The following is a 22,907-nucleotide window of genomic DNA, read 5'->3' as shown; positions in this document are numbered from 1 at the left end:
CAACCACACATTGATGTTTCTCTTCCTCTCTCTTTTCCTTCCACTCCCTATAAAAATTAATAAAATTTTAAAAATTTTTGGTTAAATTCCAGTTGTTTAGAACTCTTCCCCAATCTCCCCATTTTACCTTCCATCTTTGTGGCTATATGTGAGCATGATCAAATAGACTGAAGCAACAAATAAACCCTCAAATCACAGTAACTTAACAAAGTTTTATTTCTTCCTCATCTGTCTATGCAAATCGGTTATCCCACCTCCTATGCAAATCATATATCCCATATCTTAGCCATGCCATATGAAACATATGACCTACAAGTTCTTTATGATATGAACATATATCACTTTATAGATTTCAGTAGCTAGAACTAATCACATGGCCCCAAACTTACTGCAGAGGAAGCAAGGCAATATAGGATGTTTTGAGTTTACTATGGATCTCTGCCCAAATTACAATGTCAATTACTTGGCTTTTAATAATATCTTAAAGCAAGTCCAACTCAAGATGTCCAAAGGAAGATCTACCAGCATGATAATAATCAAGATAGCTATCATTCCTTGAACATATACTACATTATTGTGGTAAGTACAATGTCAGATTAAATTCTTATACAATCCACAAGGTGGGTATTAATTAGCTACAATTTTTGAAATTAGGAAGGCATAATGATATAACTTGCCTTAATATATGAAGCTTATAGTTTGTGAAGCCTGCTATCAAGCCAATCTTATATCACCAAAGCTCATTCTCTTAAAGGAGTACTTTATATTTCCCTGAAAACCACTTACTTTAAGTAATATTCATAAGCCACAATTATTACTCTCCATTGATAGTAAAATACAGTCCAAAATATCTTAGTATTGCAATGAAAACCTTTCCTGGCTTCTTTTTTCAAAACTCTCTGGCCTACCCCATCATAATCACACTGCATTAGCAAGTGTATTTCAGCCATACTAAACAGTGTGCCTTTTTATAGCAGTCCTGAGTTTTTTCTCACTTTCATCACTTTATCTGCTGTATACACTCCTTGTCTTTTCTAGGTAATTCTGATCTATATTTGCATCTTACTTCAGACATTACACTTATTCATAATGATATGAAGAAAAGAGGTAAAAGTTTAAGTAAAAATCAGCATTGTAAAAGAGAATCACTGAATTCAGTCAACAAAAAACCAACATCCGAGAGGGGGGAAAAAGAAAAAATGAGCAGAATAAGAATATTACATGAAAACATAAAAACACTCAGCAAAGTGGAAATAGAGGGAGCATTCCTTAACATAATAAAGGCCATATACGAGAGACCCACAGCCAACATCATACTCAATGGGCAAAAACTTAGAGCTTTCCCACTAAGATCAGGAACAAGAAAAAGATGTCCGCTTTCACCACTCCTATTCAACATAGTATCGGAAGTTCTAGTCACAGTGATCAGACAAGATAAAGTAATAAAAACCATCCAAATTGGAAAGGAAGAAACAAAACTGTCATTGTTTGCAGATGACATGACAGTGTACATAGAAAATCCTATAGACTCCACAAAAAAAACTACTCAACCTAATAAATGAATTTGGCAAAGCAGTAGGATACAATGTCAATATTCAGAAATCAAAGGTATTTTTGTGCACCAACAAAGAAATATCAGAAATAGAAATCAGGAAAAAAATTCCATTTGATATAGCAACAAGAAAAATAAAGTACCTAGGAATAAACCTAACCAAGGATGTAAAAGACCTGTACTCAGAAAACTACACAACACTGAAGAAAGAAATTAAGGAAAATACAAACAAATGGAAGCATACACCATGTTCATGGATTGGAAGAACTACCATCACCAAAATGTCCATACTACCCAAAGCAATTTAAAGATCCAATGCAATCCCTAATAGAGTACCAATGACATATTTCACAGATATAGAACAAAGATTTCAAAAAGTTATATGGAAGCATAAATAACCCTGAATAGCTGCAGCAATTTTGAGAAAGAAAAACAAAGTAGGAAGGATCACAATACCTGATATTAAACTGTATTACAAGGCCACTGTAATCAAAACAGCCTGGTACTGGCATAAAAAAAGGCACATAGACCAATGGAACAGAACAGAGATCCCAGAAATAAACCGAAGTCTCTATGGTCAATTAATATTCAACAAAAAGAGAAGAAGCATAAAATGGAGTAAAAATAGCCTCTTCAACAAATGGTGGTGGGAGATCTGGACAGCTACATGCAAAAAAATGAAACTTGATCACTAACTTACACTATACACAAAAGTAAATTCAAGGTTGATAACAGACTTAAATATAAATCATGACACCATAAAATCCCTAGAGGAAAGCATAGGCAGGAAAATCTCAGATATCCCATGCAGCAATATTTTCACTGATATGTACCCTAGAGCAAGGGACATAAAAGAGAGAATAAAAAAATAGGACTTCATCAAATTAAAAAGCTTCTGCATGGCTAAAGAAAACAGCATTAAAATGAAAAGGGAACCAACTATATGGGAATACATATTTGCCAAAGATAACTTGGACAATGGTTTGATCTACAAAAATTATAAAAAACTCGCACAACTCCACTCCAGGAAAACAAACAACCCAATTAAAAATGGGCAAAAGACTTGAACAGACACTTCTCTAAGGAGGACACACAAAGGACCCAGAGACATATGAAAAGATACTCAGCATCACTAGCCATGAGAGAGATGCAAATCAAAACCACAATGACATACCACTTTGCACCAGTCAGAATAGCCATCATAAACAAATCAACAACCAATAAGTGTTGGAGAGGATGTGGAGAAAAAAGAACCCTAGTACACTGTTGCTGGGAATGTAGACTGGTACAGCCACTATGGAAAACAGTATGGAATTTCCTCAGAAAACTAAAAATGGAACTGCCTTTTGACCTGGCAATTCCACTGCTGGGATTATATCCTAATAACCCTGAAACACAAATTCAAAAGAACCTATACACCTCAATGTTCATAGCAGCACAATTTACAATAGCCAAGTGTTGGAAGCAACTTAAGTGTCCATCAGTAAATTACTGGATCAAAAAACTATGGTACTTTACACAATGAAATATTATGCAGTAGAAAGAAAGAAGGAGCTCCTACTCTTCAGGACAGCTTGGATGGAACTGGACAGCATTATGCTAAGTGAAATAAGTCAGGCAGTGAGGGACAAATACCACATGATCTCACCTTTAACTGGAGCCTAATCAACAAAACAAACAAGGAAGCAAAATATAACCAGAGACATTGAAATTAACAATCTGACAGTAACCAGAGGGGAGATGGGAGAGAATAATGGGAAGAAGTGGAGAAGGATTTTCAGGAACAACTATAAAGGACACATGGACAAAACCAAGGGAGAGTGGAAGCAAGAGAGGGAGGTGTGGATGGCTGGGGTGAATAGGGGGAGTGATCGGGGTAAATGCAGACAACTGTAATTGAACAACAATGAAACAATTTTTTAAAATTTAAACATACTAAAAAGAAAAAATTAAACATAGTAAAAAGAAAACATATTAAAATAAAAATAATATCTTGAAACAAAAAGCTGTTACATTCATAAAATATTAATGAATTTTTAGGAGAAAGATTTTGTGGAAATGTAAGAAGCAATTGTTAGAATATAAAAAATTCAACAAATGGACTTAATTGCTATATAAATATAGCTAAAGATTGCATTATTGAGCTGAAAGATTAAGTAAAGAAATTCCCCAGAATGCAGTTGAAAACAAAACTGCATTTTCATTATACCAGTTAAAAACTAATAATTTCCCCATATGATCTTATTTCTAGGTAATTTCCATTTAACCATTGTCTTTTAGTGTTGTCTTTAGTCTTTTGGATTAGGAATCAAAACAGGTATACATTTTAGTTGTGTTGTATTCTATGGTTTTCCCACCATATTTTTTTTCTTGTGATTTATTTGTGAGAGGTGTCGTATTTTAAGGAATTGGGTAGTTTGACTTACAGAGTTTGTCCCAGTCTTTGTTTTGCTAACTGCATTCTTTCTTATCTATTAACATTTTCTTCTGCCCCCTGTATTTCTTAGAAATTGGTAGTTAGATTTAGTGGTTATGTTCCAAGACCACTAGTAGATGCCTGAAATTGGAGAGAGTACCAAACCCTATGTATCCTATTTATTTTTTCCACACTCACACACACCCATGGTAAGGTTAATTTATATATTAGTCACAATAGAGATGAAAAGCAGCAACTAAAAATAAAATGGAACAATTATAACAATATGCTACAATAAATGCTATGTGAAAGTTCTCTCTCTTTCAGCCCTGGCTGGCATAGCTCAGTGGATTGAGCGCGGGCCACGAACCAAAGTGTCACAGGTTCAATTCCCAGTCAGGGTACATGCCTGGGTTGCAGGCCATGACCCCCAGCAACCGCACATTGATGTTTCTCTCTCTCTCCCTCCCTCTCTTCCCTCTCTAAAAATAAATAAATAAGGTTAAAAAAAAGTTCTCTCTCTTTCAAATTCTTATTGTACTGTCCTCACCCTTCTTGCAGTGATACAATACAATGCCTATGTGACAAGAAGAAATGAGGTGAATGACATAGACATTGCAACGAAGCATTAGAATTCCACTAAACTGACAATAGAGGGAGGGTCATTGAGCCATGATGACATCACGTCTCCCAACAATAAATGTACTTGCCAAAGCATTTACCATGCACCATGGCCACAATTTTGGCAGTTTTAGGTGCAACAGCAAAACTACCATGAATTACTTTCTCCTTCTTCAAATTCATGAATAGAAGACTTTTTCTTATTGGAGATCTTAGCAACCTCAGCATATGATTTATTTTTCTTTCATAAGTAGAGAACTTTGACCTTTTGATGTAAAGGAAGCACATTAAGGCTTGTTGTCTGGCATGTCTGAATTACCGGCATCACTACTCTTGTGCTTTGGGGCCATCATTAAGAAAAATAAGAGTTGCTTGAACACAAGCCCTGTGATCCTGGGACGTCACCTGATAACCTCAAAAAGCTACTGAGTGACTAACAGGTGGGCGGTGTCACAGCAGGATGATGCTGGACAGAGAGATGAGTCATGTTCTGGATAAGACAGGGCTAGACAGACCAACTTGCAATTTCAAACTTATGAATTGCTTATTTCCAGAATTTTCCATGCAATATTTTTAGGCCTTGGTTGACCACAGGTAACTGACTCCCTGGAGAGTAAAAAAGATAAATGGGAGGGGTGCGCGGGGTGACTACTGTAGACTCATTTTCCTTTCTATCTGGGCAAGAGTACTTGATAAGTGGTGCTGTAGACTTCTGTTAGAGTATACATAATGTCTGTCCATATGTAATGTTAGCAGCCATTGATTATAATTGTTGAGATGCCTTAATTAATTAGATATTTCAGACTGGCAATGATTCTTTGGTTGCTACCTGTGTTACAGGGTGCAGCCAAGAGGGGGGCCCCAAATAGGCATTTGAAATGGGGTCCAGAACTTAAGGTGTCCAGGAGATTTTAAGATGTCTCCATCCCCCACCCCAGGGTGTGGGTTGGGGGAAGGGACAAATGGAGCAGGGCCATTGAGAGCTGTTTTGCATAGCAACAGCCTTGCAGCTAACCTCTGGGTTGGTCATTTAGCATATCTATGGCCTTTGGCTGGTTGCATGGATATGTTAAGTAGCCGTGATCAGCTCTAAGCCAGGGGAACAGAAGTAACTTCCCCACCCAGACTGGGGAGGGCAGGTCCCCTGAGTTATAGCGCCTGCGTGGGAGCTCAGAGAAGATTGGCTCCAGGACATGGGGCCACGCCTGCCCAGACTCATGATGGCAGCCCAGTAAAGCTAGAAGAACAAGAGTTCTGGCATGTGAAGCCGAGTGTGGGAGGAGTCGGAAATGGGGCTGCAGAGGAAGATTGGCCGCGGGGATTTAAAACCCAGATTTGGCGGCCATTGAGGGAAGAACCACGCAGACTCGATGGAGTAGAGAGCCATGTACAGCCATTGAGGAGGAGAACCAGGCTGCTTTAAGAAGAAGAGCCATGTGCAGCCCAGAGGAGGAGAGCTATGCACAGCCCTGAGAGAAGGAGAACCGTGCTGCTTTAGGAAGGAGAGCCATGTGCAGCCCTGAGGAAGCATGCGGACCTGATGGAGTGTAGACTCCTGCAGCCCTGAGAGAGGAGGAGAACCATGTGGCTGTGGAGGTGCAGAGAAGATCACGGCCATTGGAGGAGAGCCATGCTGCTTTAGGAGAGAGAACCATGCGCAGCCCTGAGGAGAGAACCATGCGGCCTGGCAGAGTGGGGACCCCCGCAGCTTTAGAAGGGGGAACCACCACCTGGTTTTAGCAGAGATCCCGGTGACTCAGCCGAGGGTGCCAGGAACCCAGGGAGGTCTCCCAGTCGAGATGGAGTACTAACTGGGAAGAACCAGAGGACTGCCTGAGCCATGGACTTCTATTTCCTTTCCTGAGATACGGTACTCTGGACTGGGCAAAGGAGGAAGGAAGGAAGGACTGTGTGTTTGTGGGTGTTTTAAGGGACTTTGGGATTTTGGTAAAGACATTAGGTCACTACTTTAAGTTAGTATAGCATTAAATAAACGTTTCCTTTCCTTTTCACGAATCTCTGGCATTGAGAGACGTCTTTCCCCTGGCGGCGGACATAACGGACCCGGGGCCTTCTTTCAATAATAGTATATCATCCCAGGCCCCCCTTGTGTGTTCTGTAACACCTGGAATGCTTTTATAAAGGAAAACATCTCCTCATCAAATACTTGGTTACTTTAAAGTACTGTAACCAGAAAAGGCATGATAATGGTTTGATATTTTTTCTCTATCATTTTTCTAAATAATGAGTTACTTAGAAATCTCCCAAGTTAAAAAAATGACATTTTTAGTGCCACCATGAGCATATGGATTTAAATATTGTTTCAAGCTGTTGCAGAAATTATCTTGATTGGTTACCAATTTTTCTCATCTTTGGCCTGGGAGTCTATTCAACTTAGCTCCTGAGAATTTTCCAATATGACCCTAGTAGTCTTTGATAGATTCATGATTTGTGGTATAAAGGGATGTTTTAGGGTCATCTTATATATTTTCTTGTCCCAGAACTACAATAAACAAGATAAGAATTGTGTAATAGTCCTGCAAATAAAACTATCAAGCCTGACTGAAAGGTATTAAAGAAGCTTCAACTACATAGATATATTTTACTTTTGCCAATTAATTAAAACCAAATTTCTAAAATTATTCTATAAAGTCAATGCAATTATAGTAAAATACCAACAAGGTTTGGGGATTCTAAAATTCAAAAGAACTAGAAAATTGCATGCATAGCCAAGTCTTTGAAAATTATCAATAAAATTTATTATATGTATTGTTATATATGTTATATATTTCATATATACCAATAATACATTAAAATATATGGAAGATTCTGGTAATTAAAACAAACGAAAATACCACTATGTTGCCAAAGAACTGGTAAATTTAAAATAAGCCTGTTTTAATAGAGCTATGGTTTATGAAAAAATTAACAATTCAAATCAATAGCAAAAAGTTTATCTAATAAATGCTGTTAAAATACTTAACAAGAATGTTTGAAAAATAATTCCTGCCACAAACCCTATTAAAAATTTTCAAATGGGTTACACATCAATATATATAAAATAAGCCTAAACTATTACTAAAATCAAACATTAAAAACATCAACAAAAGTATACATGTACTTTTTTAAGTTTTAATGTGTGGGAGAGCTATCTTAGCAAGCAATAACACTATAAACACACATGCAATATATAGATGATTTATCATAGAATTGTACACTTTAAACCTATATAATTTTATTAACCAATGTCACCCCAATAAGTTTAAGAAAAGAAAATTACACAAAAAGTAAAGTTTCTCTGTGTCAAAGGATACCACAATCAAAATTAAAGACAAACAAAACACAAAAAGAGACTATCTGAAATTAATGACAAATATCTTAAAAATATGTTTATAGCATATTTACAAAAATTATTTTTAATAGTCAAAGAATAGAGAGAAAAGTTCACAGAAGTGGAAATGGTCCATAGATCTGTAAAGGACAAACTGACTATGGATCAGAAAAATATACTTTTGTACATAAAATTGAACTGGATTGATAATAACTGTTATTACCATGCATGTGAGGAAATGGGCCGTGAAACTCACTGCTGGTGAGTGAATAATTTATACAGCCTTTTGGAAGGCAATTTAGTAGTACTGGATACAATTTTAAAGACAACCACGGACCCAGTAATCCCACTGTTTTGGAATGTATCCTACAGAAATACGTTCACATGGCAACGACAGCACTGTTACATGTCCAATGTGTGACCACAATACTGTTTGTAATGCAAACGCTGGAAACAACTTAGACATTTATCAGTAAGAGAGGAGGTAAATTATAATACATTCATACTCTTTATTAAAATCAAGTGTTTAAAGAGAATACAAGTTTGTAGACAATTGTATGCTAATGTTTATTTTTAAAGGGAAATGCAGGCTGCAGGGGAAAAAATGTATAGGATGCACCCACTTATGTATTTTTAAAAAATAATGTTAAATATACATATATTGAGTAGATGTAAATCCATAGAAAAGTCTGAATGGATGCAAACTAAACTGTTGTTGCGCGTGGGTCACCGGCCAGCAGTGACCACGAAACGCTGTGGATGGCTCGCCGAAAAACACGCGAGAAACAAACAAACATGCACAGAGACAAGACTAGTTTCTGTGGGGAAGTAGGAACAGAATGGCCACCCCCCCTAGTGGGGGGCGCCCTGATTTACCATCCACACTTGCTTTTATTGGGCTCATTTTGCATAATAATTCAGGTAAAGTACAGTACTTATCAGTGGGAAGTAAGGAACTATAGAAAACAAGGAACTCTGTTGGTCTATTGAGTCGGGGTCAAAGAGCTGTAAGACTTTGAGGAACAAACTTCCTCCTTGGACCCTTCTCATTCAACTGAGAGCATTCTAAACAAAGAAGGTTTCACAGTAATTTACATGTTCTTTCTTAGGCCTGATCACCCCGGGAATCCGCCCCTTTTCAGCACAGAGCTGCACCACTCTGTCATTGTTTCAGGCTTAGGTGGAGCACGGGAACTAAGGCAATAAGGAGATTTTCTCCCAGACGATGAGAACTCAGGCTGTGTCAAAGCCGAGAAGCGAGGGTCCGTCACCCTCTTTTGGTGCAGCCCCCCAAGTCCTTCCTTTGCGGGGCCTCCCAAAGTGATCGTGCCTGGCCTAGGTCGTTCCCCCCGTGGGGAATCTTACCCGTCTTTGGCTAACTGACCAAGCTTTTTGGGGTTCAGCAGCATTCCTGCCAGGGAGATAAGCTTTTGTCTCCTTTCTGGCCTTCAGTTCCAAGGGCGTTCCCTTAGCCTTAGCCTAGGCGGGGGTTTCAGCTTCTGATACCAGTCAGGGCGGTTCCCAACAAACTGTAAACAGTGGTACTTCCAAAGAGAACAGTTTGTGGAGAATGGGATTTCCTTTTTAGCTCTTTATACTTACTAAGGTTTTTTGTTGTTGTATTTACAATCCATATTCATGTATTTCTTGAGTAATTATGGAAAACCTTCCTTTCCTCATTATAAAATTGCTCTGAGGTAAAACTTTTGATTATTTTACAGGTGCAGTTTAGCTAGGACTGCAAATAGAAGAAGGTGTATACTTTATCATTTGTAGTTAATTAAATGGAAATTTTTTGGATATTCAAAATTAATCATTTATTGAAAATTAAAAAGTAACAATATAGACCACTGGCTCTACGTCTTCATCAGATTCTGCATCTGTGTTCACTCTCAGAGAGATCTGCATCCACATCAGATTCTTTTGAGAGTCCAAAGAAAGAAAATGGTCTTTTTTCCAGGGAGAAAAATATACAAGGAAACACACACAATCTTACAGATAATTCTTGCAAGGATACAAGATTAATGATCTTTACTCCAGAAACTGCTAGTTTGGAAATTAATATGCCTTGGATGAGTCACTTAATACTCATAACTTCCATTTTCTTAGTAAAAGGAGAGACAGAGAGGGAGAAATTAGAGGAGGAGTGAAAAGGGGAGAAGGGTAAAGGGAAGAAAAAAGTTGATTTTTCCCTTAGAGATATTTGCTTAATTTGAGATTTTATTATAAAAGTTTTCAAATATAAAAACGTACAAAGAATAGTATAATAAAGCTCCACATAACTCTCACCTATCTTATGTGGTCACCTACTCAAAGCCAATCTTGTTTCATCTCTACCTGACTTTTTTCCACCCTTCCCTGAGGTATTTTGAAGCAAATCCCAGACATCATACTATTTCATCTATAAATACTTCAGCATGTTGCTCTAAAAAATAAAAATTCTTATTTAAAAACACAATCACAAAACTAACATTTCACCTAAAAATTAACCAGTCTTCTCAATATTTAATAATATTCACATTATCCTAATGGTTTTGTTTTTCACATTATTAATGTTTATTTGCTTGAATCAGTATCAAACTAAAGTACACACATTGCCAATTGTTGGTACATCTATTACATTTATCTTAATGTAAAGCCTCCCATCCTCCCTTTCTCTCTTTCTCTTAACCTCTCCCTCTCTCAACCTTGCAACTTATTTATGGCAGAAACTATGCCAATTTGTCTCACAGAATTCCTCACCATCTGAATTTCACTGGTTACATATCTGTTGTGTCAGTTAACATACTCCTCTGCTCTCTGATTTCCTGTAAATTGATCATTAGACCCAAAGGCTTGATCAGACTCATATTCAATTGTTTGGAAAAACTACTATATGCATGGTTTTGTCTGCTGCTATCAGAAGCTATATAGTTCTGTTTGTCCTGTGATTTGGGTAGCCATTAATGTTTACTGTCTAGAATTTTAGAGATGGACAGTTTTGAAAAGAGTTAAAGCTTTTATGTTATAGAGTTCACTCTTACAAGTTAACAGGAGTGATACTAGTTGCTCCATTTTACTGAAAAAACAGCCACGACTCAGATGTGGTGATAGCAGAGCAGAGCCCGGATGAGCCCAGACAACTTCATCCAGCTCACTGAAACTTGGTAAATATCGTCACCCCACTCTCACTTTATCCCTTCACACATATATTTAATGATCTTTTCAGGAAAAATATCTTTTGCATTCATTCAGGTATGTGAATTTTATGCCTCGTCCCCAAACTAGTGATAATTTCTTCATTGGGTGCTGGTAGGAAAAATGTGGATAGGGTGTAGTTGGAAAAAGATGCACAAGTAATTTTTATTGTGCATATATATGTGTTTCTGCTTATATTGCTTTAGGCCATGTATGTCAGTCACAACAATGAGTAAAAAAAACAAAAGGAGGAAAAAATCCTACAACTGAGTCTATTTTGGTGGCTTCAATGAGGGACAGGCTAAAATTATAGATTCTCTAAAGAACAAGTATTTTAGGCATCACAAGTAATAAAAACATTCTTTCAATTAAATGATGCTGGAATTAACACACACACACAGACTCAGATTTAGCATTTATTAGAACAGAGTGATAAGCATGATTACTATTTTTGCATCTTTGCTTTAAATTTTCATTCATCTATTTAGTAATTTACCTAAGAAATAAGTACCAAGTGTCTACTATTGTCGTAGACATTTTGCCAGGAAATTTAAATACTAATAAGCAAAATGAACAATCTAGAAAGTAAAACAGTTAAATAACACAGATAAATTACAAGGAGAAGTACATGACATTATAAGAAAATATAATAGAGATCCTTGACTTAGACTACAGGATCAAAGGACTGTTTTTCTCAATGAGAAAGAAGACAAATTGTCATGGATTGTGGAGTAAATAAAAAGTAAGAAAAAAATAAGCATCTTTAAAAAAAAGTTTGGCTAAAGAAATAGAGTTCAGTAGAGAAATCTGAATTGAGAGATAAAGGTTGAGTTGGTGAAATCACATGGTGAAGTGCATTCCAGTGAGTGCATTCCATTGGGCAAAGGCTCTAAACGCAAAGAAGAAGCATGTGATGTGGTGCTGGAGTGTTTTCAAATGACAGGGATGGAATGTCAGATGAGACTGGAGAGCTAGAGAGTTAGGGAGTGACTGGCTCAATAGGACGTTATGTTGTCTCACCTTATGTCCCAGTTTTCTAAGAGTATTCCAGGTTTATATAAATTGTATACCTTTGGCTTTCAAGTGTCCCATTTGGGACAATAAGGTATATAGTCCCCTTATTTATAGGCCATCCTACAAAGTTATCCTCAGAACAACTGATTGAAAATTTTTTAACCAAAGAAGTACCCTGATCAAATTTGATGGTCAAAACTATTACTCTGGTGTTATCAGTGACAGTGTGTTATAGGGTGTGCAAGATTGTGTAGGACTAGTTAGACATTCTTGAAAAAATTCAGACAAGAGTTGAAAATGACTTTGATAAGAGTGATGGCCTCTTGATAACAAGATAAATCAACTGGAAAGGTATTTAGGAAACTAGATGGAAAGAACTTACGGATATACTGAAAATGGATATCAAAGAAAAAGGAAAAGAAATATGAAGGATGATACCCAGGTTTTTCTGTGGTGTTTGTTGGGTGTTGGTGGTACAAAACTGTGGTACAAAGACAGAAAAAGTAGATAATGGGGTTCTTTAAGTTTGCATTTTTAATAGATTGGTGAGATGAGTGATCTAAAGAACAGGGTGTTACAGATGTTAACATGAGTGTTACTTAATAAGGAGCCACATAATCTAAGCTGGATAAAGTGGATAGTAATGAAGGGAGAAGGATGATGGACTGGGAGTGAGCACAGGGATCAATGTCTGGGAGGCCTTGGTGATGCCAAAGAAAGATCATCATTGGACAAATTGATGAAGCAAGCTCAAAGGCTATGAACTTTTGGTCGTAGAACAGAATTCCTGAGCAGAAAAATGATGACAAGGTTGTGAGTGTGGCCTCAGGAGTGTGTGATCAAGATGACAAATGCCTCCACATTCTCATTCTGACTTAAGGCCCCACCATTTCTCCCCTTGCCTACTGCAACACCCTGGCTGTTCCCCTTGCTTCCACTAAGCTCATTCTCATTGCTCTTATTCTTAGTATTTTCTGCAGTTCAACCAGAGTAATCCTTTTTCATGATAAATTATCTTTCATCTCCTCTGGTCCAAAACCCTCCAAAGGCCTTTCAGAATTACAGTCAAAATTGCTTCCACACAGAAGGCCATATGTACCTGGCTTCTGGCTACCTATCCAAGTTCATTTTCTGTCACTATTTTCCACTGCTCCAGAAGCAGACTTATTTCTCTTCCCCCAACAGAGCAAGCAAACTCTGCCTCAGGTACAATACTCTTGCTGTTCTTTCAGTTTCCTCCCAAGACGTTGCACAGACCACCCCTTAGGTAATTGAAATGTTTATTTAAATGCCACTTCTTGGAGTCCTTTCTCAACCACTCTAAATAGTGCTCCCTGTATCTTTATAATATTTTATGTCATGTCCCTTAACGACCTGACATTATATTATACAGTTATTTATCATTTTTCAAATCTTTTCCAGTGGAATGTAAGGTCTTTCAGGGCAGAAAAACTTCTAGTTAACTGCAGTGAAGACTAAGACCTTGATAAATATTCACTGTATATAATTGCAAGTAGGAAACAAGATCGGGAACTGAGTAACCAGGTTTCCAATGAGTAACTGCAGGGAAGATGAGGTCCCCAGGCTCAACAAAAGTTAGTCAAGTATGTGGACAGTGACAGGGAACTATAAAAAGGCAACAATGGGCAAGAGAAGAAGATTGTTATATTTATATGTGTTACTGCTTCAGTAATTCACTAGTCAAGCTAAATTTTGTCAACTCTCATGCCCTTTGTATTTTCCTTTTAAAAATGATTCAGGCTTTTGTTCAGAATTAATAAGTATGAATACATATTTATCTTGAGTATGATTTATTACACTTCAAATAGAGTTCTTCAAATGGAATTTTAATTATTAAGAAAATCTGCATACAAAAGCAAGTGTCTCTCAAAAGGACTGCTTCCTTAAAATAAGCTACATGTATATTATGAATAAAATTTAAAAGCCTTTAAACATTACTGTCACTGCAGTTATCCAGCATTACATTCATATTTTGTGCATTATATCAACATGTAAAATTCTTCTATTTCCTTTCTAAAAATTGTACTCACTCTATTCACTTTTATAAATAGTTGAATCAGGATTCTTTTTGACTGCAATAATAGAAAGCTTGATCAGTTGGTTTAAACAGAAAGAAAATTTATTTGTTTCAAAAACTGAAAAATCTCAGTAATAATATTTAAAATAATATGTTAAAGCAGGGCTGGACCCAGGAGTTCACATTGTTCTCTCTTCCCCCTGTGTTATCTTTATCATCATACTCCTAGTCAGCTCTGGTCTCACATTATAAATGCCAGTCACACTGGAGAAAACTTGCTTCTCATGGTGATCTTGGTAAAAAGCTGTCTCACTACATTTCATTAGTTCTGATCAGGACCCATGTGAAATTGATTCAATCACAGTGACTGGGAAGACATGATGTTATGATTGGTTAGCCACCCCCCACAAGCCAATACCCATGCCCAGCTCATGCGCACTGCTGGAGCAGAGAAGGATCAATGCATCAAAAGACATGGAATGACAACGGAGAAGAGGTGGTTCCCTGAAAAAAAATAATGGCACTGTAACCAAAAGTGGTGGTGTGGGGAAGTGTGGATACTGACTAACAAAAAACACAGTCCATTAGAAAGGCTTCCAAACAATATTTTAATCTGGTTATATGATATTCACATATAAGCAAAAGTGCATTTAACATGCTGCCTTTGAATTCCTTACATTAAAAATATCAGGATTAAATTGATGAAATTCTGTTGGTCAGAGAAGAAAGTATTCATCAATATGCTTTGTGATAAAAATGTATACAAATTTAAATTTCTAATATGATAGAATAAATGGACTTTGAGTGGGAGATCTAAAAGCACTTCAAATCACAAGGTATGTTTTTCTCCTCTGCTCTAATGCCTCTGTAACACAGCTAGACTGAGATTGCCTTTCTTCCTGGTTGCTTTCTTTCTGGTTACTTCTCCTTACCTATAGTTTCAGTTTTCATTGTTCCAAGCCCTTGTTCATGCTATTGGAATTTTGATAAATATTGTATTAAACCTTTAATATAATTGAGAAAGAACTTAAATATTTATATCATTAAGTTATATCACCCAAGAGCTCTGTATTCTCTTTATTTAGTCAATTCTTCTTCCACATCTAGTAACAAGAATGTTTAGACTTCTAGTCAGGATGGTAGCATAAGTAAACACAGCTTACCTCCTCTCACAACCACATCAAAAGTACAACTAAAATATAGAACAACCATCACTTGCAACTGTGAAAAATTGAGTTGAATAGAAGTCTGACAACTATGGAATTAAAGAAACCACAAACATTCAGATTGGTAGAAGGGGTGGAGATGTGAAATGGGCTGGTCCCACATCCATGTGTGGTGAATAAAAATTCAGGAGGGATATCTCAGGAGTGAGGAGTCCTAGCCCCACACCAGATCCCCAGCCCAGGGTTCCAGTGCCAGAAAGATAACTCCCCATAACTTATGGCTATAAAAACCAGTAGGGATTGAGTTGGTAGAAGAAACTCCTGGAGCCCCAAGCAGTTCCTCTTAAAGAACCCACACATGAAGTTACCCAGACTCACTCCCTCTGAGCTTCAACAATAGGGTAGGAGCTTGAAAGGCACCAGTGGCATACAGGGAGAAACTGAAGTGTCTGGCATCAAAGTGAGAGCTGGGGGACAGCATTCTCTCAGACAGACAGTGGGCAGGGCCATTGTGTCTTTTCTGAATGCCCCACCAACACAGGGCCAGAGACCAGGCAAGATGGTCCCATATATGAAACTCCATAAACCTGGCTAACATGGTTTGCCTTCCCTTGGACATCCTCAGAGACTCAGTCCCACCCACCTTATAGGCCCACTGAAGCTGTTTTTTCATATGAATGGTAGGTCTTGGCTCATGCTTTATAACTTCCTAAACCCTCTCAAACAAGCAACAGCAAGCTCCCAGCCCTCATACCTGGTACTAAGTGGCCTCAGGCCCAGCAATAGCAGCAGTGAGCCTAGATTCACAGCTTCTGTTTGCCTGGGAATTGCCAGACACAGCAGCCATCACAGATTGCATTAAAGATCATGTAGGAAGGTCCCAAACAGAGCACAGGTGGGGGCTGACCTTGATTTGCACCACTAAGGAAACTCCAGGACCTGCACAACCAGTGGACAGGTATAGGCCATGTCAGAACACTTCCACGCTGCCTCCACACAACAGATCCTTCATGGAGAGTGGAGGTTGGCGGTCAGTGGTTACAGCCAGTCCTTACAACTGACTGGCCTAGGTAAATCCCTCCCATTGACCTGCCAGTAGCAATCAAGGCTCAACTACAAGAAGAGGGTGTACTCAGCTCACACAAAGGGTACACCTTGAGTACCCAGATCAGTTATGGGGAGACTGTGCTACTATACCTACCCTACAGGACACCTATTATCTTAGGCCACACTACCAAGACAGGGAGTCATCGAAGCTCTACCTAATAACATAGAAACAAATACAGGGAGACTGCCAAAATGAGGATACAAAGAAACATGGCACAAATGAAAGAACAGATCAAAACTCCAGAAAAAGAACTAAACAAAATGGAAACAAGCAACCTATCAGATGCAGAGTTCAAAACACTGGTTATAAGAGTGCTCAAGGAACTTAATGAGGACCCCAACAGCACCAAAAAGATCTGGTTAGAAATGAAGAATACACTAATTGAAACAAAGAAAAATTTACAGGGAAACAACAGTAGAGTAGATGGAGCTGAGAATAAAATCAATGAACTGGAACGTAAGGAAGCAAAAAACCAATCAGAACAACAGGAGGAAAAAACCACCCCTCCCCCTCCAAAAATGAGGATAGTATAAGTAGCCTCTGTGACAACTTCAATAATTCCAACATTCACATCATAGGGGTGACAGAAGAAGAGAAAGAGAAAAAAAATGGAAATCTATTTGAAAAAACACTGAAAGAAAACTTCCCTAATTTGGTGAGGAAATAGACATGCAAATTCAGAAAGTACAGAGTCCCAAACAAGATGGATGTAAAGAGGCCCACTCCAAGACTCATCATAATTAAAATGCCAAAGTTAAAGATAAAAGGAGAATCTTAAAAGCAGTAAGAGAAAACAGTTAGATACCTACAGGGGAGTTCCAATAAGACTGTCAGCTGATTTCTCAAAAGAAACTTTGCAGTCTAGGAGGGATTGGCAAGAAATATTCAAAGTCATTCAATATTCAAAAGCAGGGACCTACAGACAAGATTGCTCTACCCAGTAAAGATATCATTTAGAATCGAAGGGCAGATAAAGAGCATTCAAGACAAGAATGAAAGGAGCTCATCATCACCAAACGATTGCATGAAATGTTAAAGTGGCTTACCTAAGAAAAAGAAGATCAAAACTATGGACAATAAAATGGCAATAAATCCATACCTACCAATTGAGTCTAAAAAACAGACTAAACAAGTAAGAAGAACAGAGACAGAATCATGGATATGGAGACCATTTTGATGGTCATCGGATGGGAGGGGGTTATGGGGAAATGGGTGAAGAGTTGAGGGGATTAAGAAGTATAAATATGTAGTTACAGAATAGTTATGGAGATATAAAGTACAGTGTAGGAAATGGAGTAGCCAAAGAACTTATATGCATGACCCATGAACATGAACAATGGTATGGGGATTGCCTGAGGGAATAGGGTGTGTTGAGTGGAGGAGGGGAAGTCAGAACAACTGTAATATATTTTATAATAATAAAATATAATTAGAAACAAGAAATACCAAAAAAGGATGTTTAAGTTTTTTTCATACAATTCTCTTTATAATTTTAAATTAATTCCTGATTAATTTCTGATGAACTTATCCTTAGTTTTCTGTAGGTGTTTTTCTACCACTTATTACAGATATGTAGGAGAATTAGCAATTTTGCATATTTATACACAATATACTTTTCTAATCACCTTAATGGACTTCTCGTAATTATAAAGGTTTTGCAGAATTCTCTAGGATATTGTTTGAATATAATTATATGATGAAAATAATAATTTCATTCCCATATTGTCTCATCTCTGTTTTGTATTTTGTTGTCTTGGTGGAGTTTCCAAAACAACAGTGCATGTCAGGGTTTCATTAGGAAAACAACTAATCTGAGTAGAAAGAGATTCAGCACATCCACATCTGGTTATTAAAAGACAATCTCCATGGCATTTTTGAATATCCTATCTGAGTTCATATTTTACACTACCTTTGCAAGGACATTTAATAGGAAACCTCCTTGGAAGGTAGAGATTGGGTCTCCTTCTGGGGCACAGAGTAGACCTATTTCTGGGCCAGGATAATAAGGTCTCGCCCCTGAACACACATTGGACAGGTTGGCCAGCAGTCTTCTTTTAAGACTGGAGGTTTCCTAAGTTCAGAACTCTTCACCTGTGACACAACACCACTATGTGTGCAGCATCCACCTATGTGGCTGCACGTCCCTCCCTTGGGACTTGAGCAAGGGGAACTGGTAAGAACATGAAACTTGTGCTGCCTGCTGTGCTGGGAGTAATAAAGTTCTTTTTCTCTGACCAAGGGTCTCATGTCTTCTGCCAGCATTTATGAAACAGTGGCAGGATAAATTGATGCTAGCAGGGTAAAACTTCAGAACCTTCACAGCTCTCGATACAGCTATCTATTGATATCTGTGAGTATGTTTACCGTTGCTGCTGGAGAATAGTTTTTTCTTCTCTCCTTAAGAATGTCTCATAATTGCCTGTCATCATGTAATCTAACCAGTACCCTACAGGCAAAGGAAACACAAGTTTCCAAGCAGTAATAGGGTTTTAAAAAATCACTAACACAGCATACATGAAACTGGGAGAGGAGAGAGGAAAATAATATATACAACATATTCATAACAAAACAAGGAAGAAATTACATGTAGCTAATATAGCCCTTATTTCTGTAACAGGTCATGAAGTCATTTTGATATTCCTCATTTTCTTCTTCTAATACTTATTACCCGGTTCTCCAATTAGTCATGTTATTTTCATTTTGTTTGTTTACCCAAACCTTTATTTCTGAGAACATTAGTGTTCTTAACTACATTGAGATGATGTAGTCTCTATATTTCTATCACTGTACATGGAAGTATTAAGTGCCCCCAGAGAATCCTCTGAGTTCCACACTTCCTCTGACCCCCACTATGTGGCAACAGCTGTCTTTTTCATTGATAATTGGAACTAGTCACTTTATCCGGTACAACGATTCTCTTCCTTTCCTGATATCCCTCAGAAATTAGACTTCTAAACTAATAGAGCCCAGACATGAGGGTATTAGAAGAAAGAAAAACAATGCTTGGGGTGAACACTTTTCTACCTTCAGGTCTCGGATCCATATAGTCTGGATATGGGAGACAAAAGCATTATAAACTGATACTGGTTTAGATCACTTAGTGAATCCTTTGGAGAAGAATCTCGATTTTTCATAGTTGGTTATTGAATATGCAATCTAAGTTAGTGCTAATGTATCATTACACAGTTCTATCATGTCAACTGCTTCTGTTGACAGTATATGTGGTAAGACTTGTGACTCTTCATGGATATGAGCCTAAATGAAGAGCTTCACTAATTTTGGCCAGATCAATGTTGTTATTGGATAGTATGATATTGAAAAAACATTTACTATGTCTCCAGATTATAATACTGACTGAAACACTATGGGTAAGGAAAACAAATTCATATTCTTAGTGTCTGATCCAGTGAAATCAAATTGCTGCCCTTTCCATGTAAAGAAAGATGGTTAGACAATTCTGTAGAAATTAGTGTCATATTCAGATTGTCAATGTTTGTTTTCATTGCTAACAATATGTTATTCAGCAAGTGGCTGAGTTATTTATTCCAGTCATGAATTCATAAACTTAGTAAGTAACTCTAGGATCATAGATGTAGAGGTTCCCTTCAAAAGAAATGGAGCCAAAACTCCACTTACCTCCTGGCCTCCATTAAGTCCCACTCTGACTGAAGGAGCAGGCAGGCATTTCAGGGGACTCCAGACTCATGTCAGTTCAGGGCCAGCGCTCTGTTATCTTCGAAACCCCTTGGCAGTTTCTCTCTGTCTGCAATGCGTAGTCCACCCTGACAGGTGACTATAATGTTTTCAGTGAAGGCTAGGAAGAATTTTAACTTTTGCCCTTGGTGAAAGCTACTTTTTCTACAAATGATCTGGCCTAGTTATCAAAGATGAAGACATTAAATTCTACATTTTGCCAAACATCTGCACAAGCTTTGTATGTGAAAATGTGCCTTATGTGGCTGCAATTATAGTCAGAAAAGTTGACTTTCTGGCTGGTGTGATCAGGCATTGATTTGTTAGAAGAGCTACTATTGGAGGTTTTGTCATCCAGTTCTTGGTGTCATAGACACCAAGTAGCAATGGTGGTGACATTTTAGCTAGAAAAGTTCTGCAGTATGATTGGACATTGTTTCTGGCTGCTTTGCTTGTCTGCCTCACGAGAAGATTCCGTAACCTGCCCAATATCTTTTAAATAAATTCTTTCTCTGTGGAAGTGGTCAGAAGAGATTGTGCTTGAAAAAAAAAAAAAAAAAGACAAAACACTGATTGAACCCTTACGTATAACACAGTAAGAAATTACAAGTTCCCAGGAATGCTTAAAGTAGAAATTAGTCCTTATCCCCTATATGTAAATATTCCCCTATAAGTACAGAACGATTAGAAGGACAAAGTGATCAATAAAATGCAGACTACTTTTCTAGACTAAGGAAAGATCAGTCAAAGATTTATGGCTTCTATTGACAAGTGTAATTACCAAGCTAGCATCAGAATCAATGTCAGTCACCATGCTCAATCAGTGGAGAAGAGTGAGGGCTAAATGAGAAGGTTAAATCATGATCTGAAATATTCACGAGCAGTGAACCATTTGAAAAATTGCTTGATCTCTTTAAGTCAGTGCTCCCATCTTTCATGTGGCAATAATATTACTTGACTTGCAATCAGTCATTAGGAAGTTTTAATGAGAAAATGAAAGTGCCTATAATCATGTTTGATACACAATAGGTGTTCTATAATATGAATTGCTTTACTGCATTCTCCTTTGCTCACTGCAAGACCAGTCTAAAAGTTTACATATAGTTAGTGATGGTAAGGCTCTTATTTCTTATAATTCTTGTGAAAGGAATTATAAAATACAAATTTTAATCATTGCAATATCAGATTTCTTTTGACTTTAAAGACCTAGAATGAATTCATCACATCTTACAGAACCCAGAAATATTTCCAGCTGAACACTGTTAATCCATTTACTGTATGAATTCTGATTAATTGATAAGCTTCACAAATTTTATTGAAGAGTTCTTTTTTAATACTAAGTGGTTTAGTTCCTACTCTCAATAATGTAATCAGATTGTGATGATCAATATATTCTAATCAACTCTAAAGCAAAGTATATTTAGTATGTTCTAAGAGAATAGTTCTAATTTTGTGAAACTAATTTAAGCCCAGCATAATGTCAGTAGAACCAACAAACTGCAGACATCCTCCACACAATGCCTTCCCAGTTCACTTTGTAAATTTTGAAATAGTTAAGATTCACAGGAAGTTACAAAAAGAAAAAGACAAGTGCAGAGTCCTTGTCTATCCTTCACCCTGCTTCCCCACCAGAAACATCTTATATAACCATAATACACTGTCAACACCAAGAAATTAATGTCGGTCCCATGTTATTAACTCAACTATATTGTGTATTCATAGTTCACCAGTTTTTACATATTCTTTAGTTTTTTGTACCAAAATGTACAGGATACAAGGACCTATCAATTCATGTTTTATTGGGCAATGTTTATAGGGAAAATATATGAATTCCCTCTAAACTCAATACATATATTTAAAGGGGTGTGAAAAAATTACAAGCTATATACCATTGGGTAGATGGCCAGAACCTTGCGTTAGACATTTTGAAAACCATACTAAGTGAATGTACATTTAAACTCTCCTTCATTCACAACTTTCAAGTTTTAAGTCTCCACTTTACTCAGTAACTAAAGTGTATTACAAAAAATTTCCTTGTTCTTAATTGTTATTTTTGTTTGTTTTATTATTACAATTTTGTTATTGCTGGGGGTTTTTTTCTGTGTGATTATCATGGCATTTCATGTAAATTCTACATGCCACTCCTTAAAAATCAGCTGTTATATTATTTTAAAAAAAACACTGGATAAGCTCATCCATCTAATAATATTAAGTATGAATAAAATAATAGTCATAGTCAATAGTAAAAGAAAAATTGGCATATTATCTGAAAACAAACATTTTAGACATTTAACCTCATAAACCTTTTGTTTCTACCCATTCTCTTCACTTTTCTATCCTATAACTTTCAACAACCTATGCTTCACCCAAAGAATGAATGATTCCACTGGCCTCTCTCACTTCTTCCTCCCCCCAAACCTAACGCTGCCCCTGGATCTCCACTGGGTGAGTTCAAGCTCTCACTGTCCTAACCACATAAACTGTACCTCTACCATAGCACACATTTCATCTGCTTCGTCGTGTGAGCAGTGCGTTAGTGCTGATCTCTTTGGCTCTAAGATTGAGTTTTAAGGTGGATTTGGTTCCAGTTTCCCAAGCAATCATCTCTGATTTGCTACTGGAGGGATTTAGAAAAATGGCATTGGGTGTGTTGAAGAGGGGTTAAGACACAAGGCCACATCTGCTTCACCTTCTTTTTGTTTGTGGATTCTATCAGAGCTCATAATAGTTCCTAGTGAATTCTGGGTATTCTATCATCTCCCTCTGTCTCCATTTAGTTCCAATAGTTGCC

The sequence above is a fragment of the Phyllostomus discolor genome, chromosome 2 (genome assembly GCF_004126475.2).
Source record: "Phyllostomus discolor isolate MPI-MPIP mPhyDis1 chromosome 2, mPhyDis1.pri.v3, whole genome shotgun sequence".
Lineage (NCBI taxonomy): Eukaryota > Metazoa > Chordata > Mammalia > Chiroptera > Phyllostomidae > Phyllostomus > Phyllostomus discolor.
Note: the sequence above shows the minus strand (reverse complement) of the source record.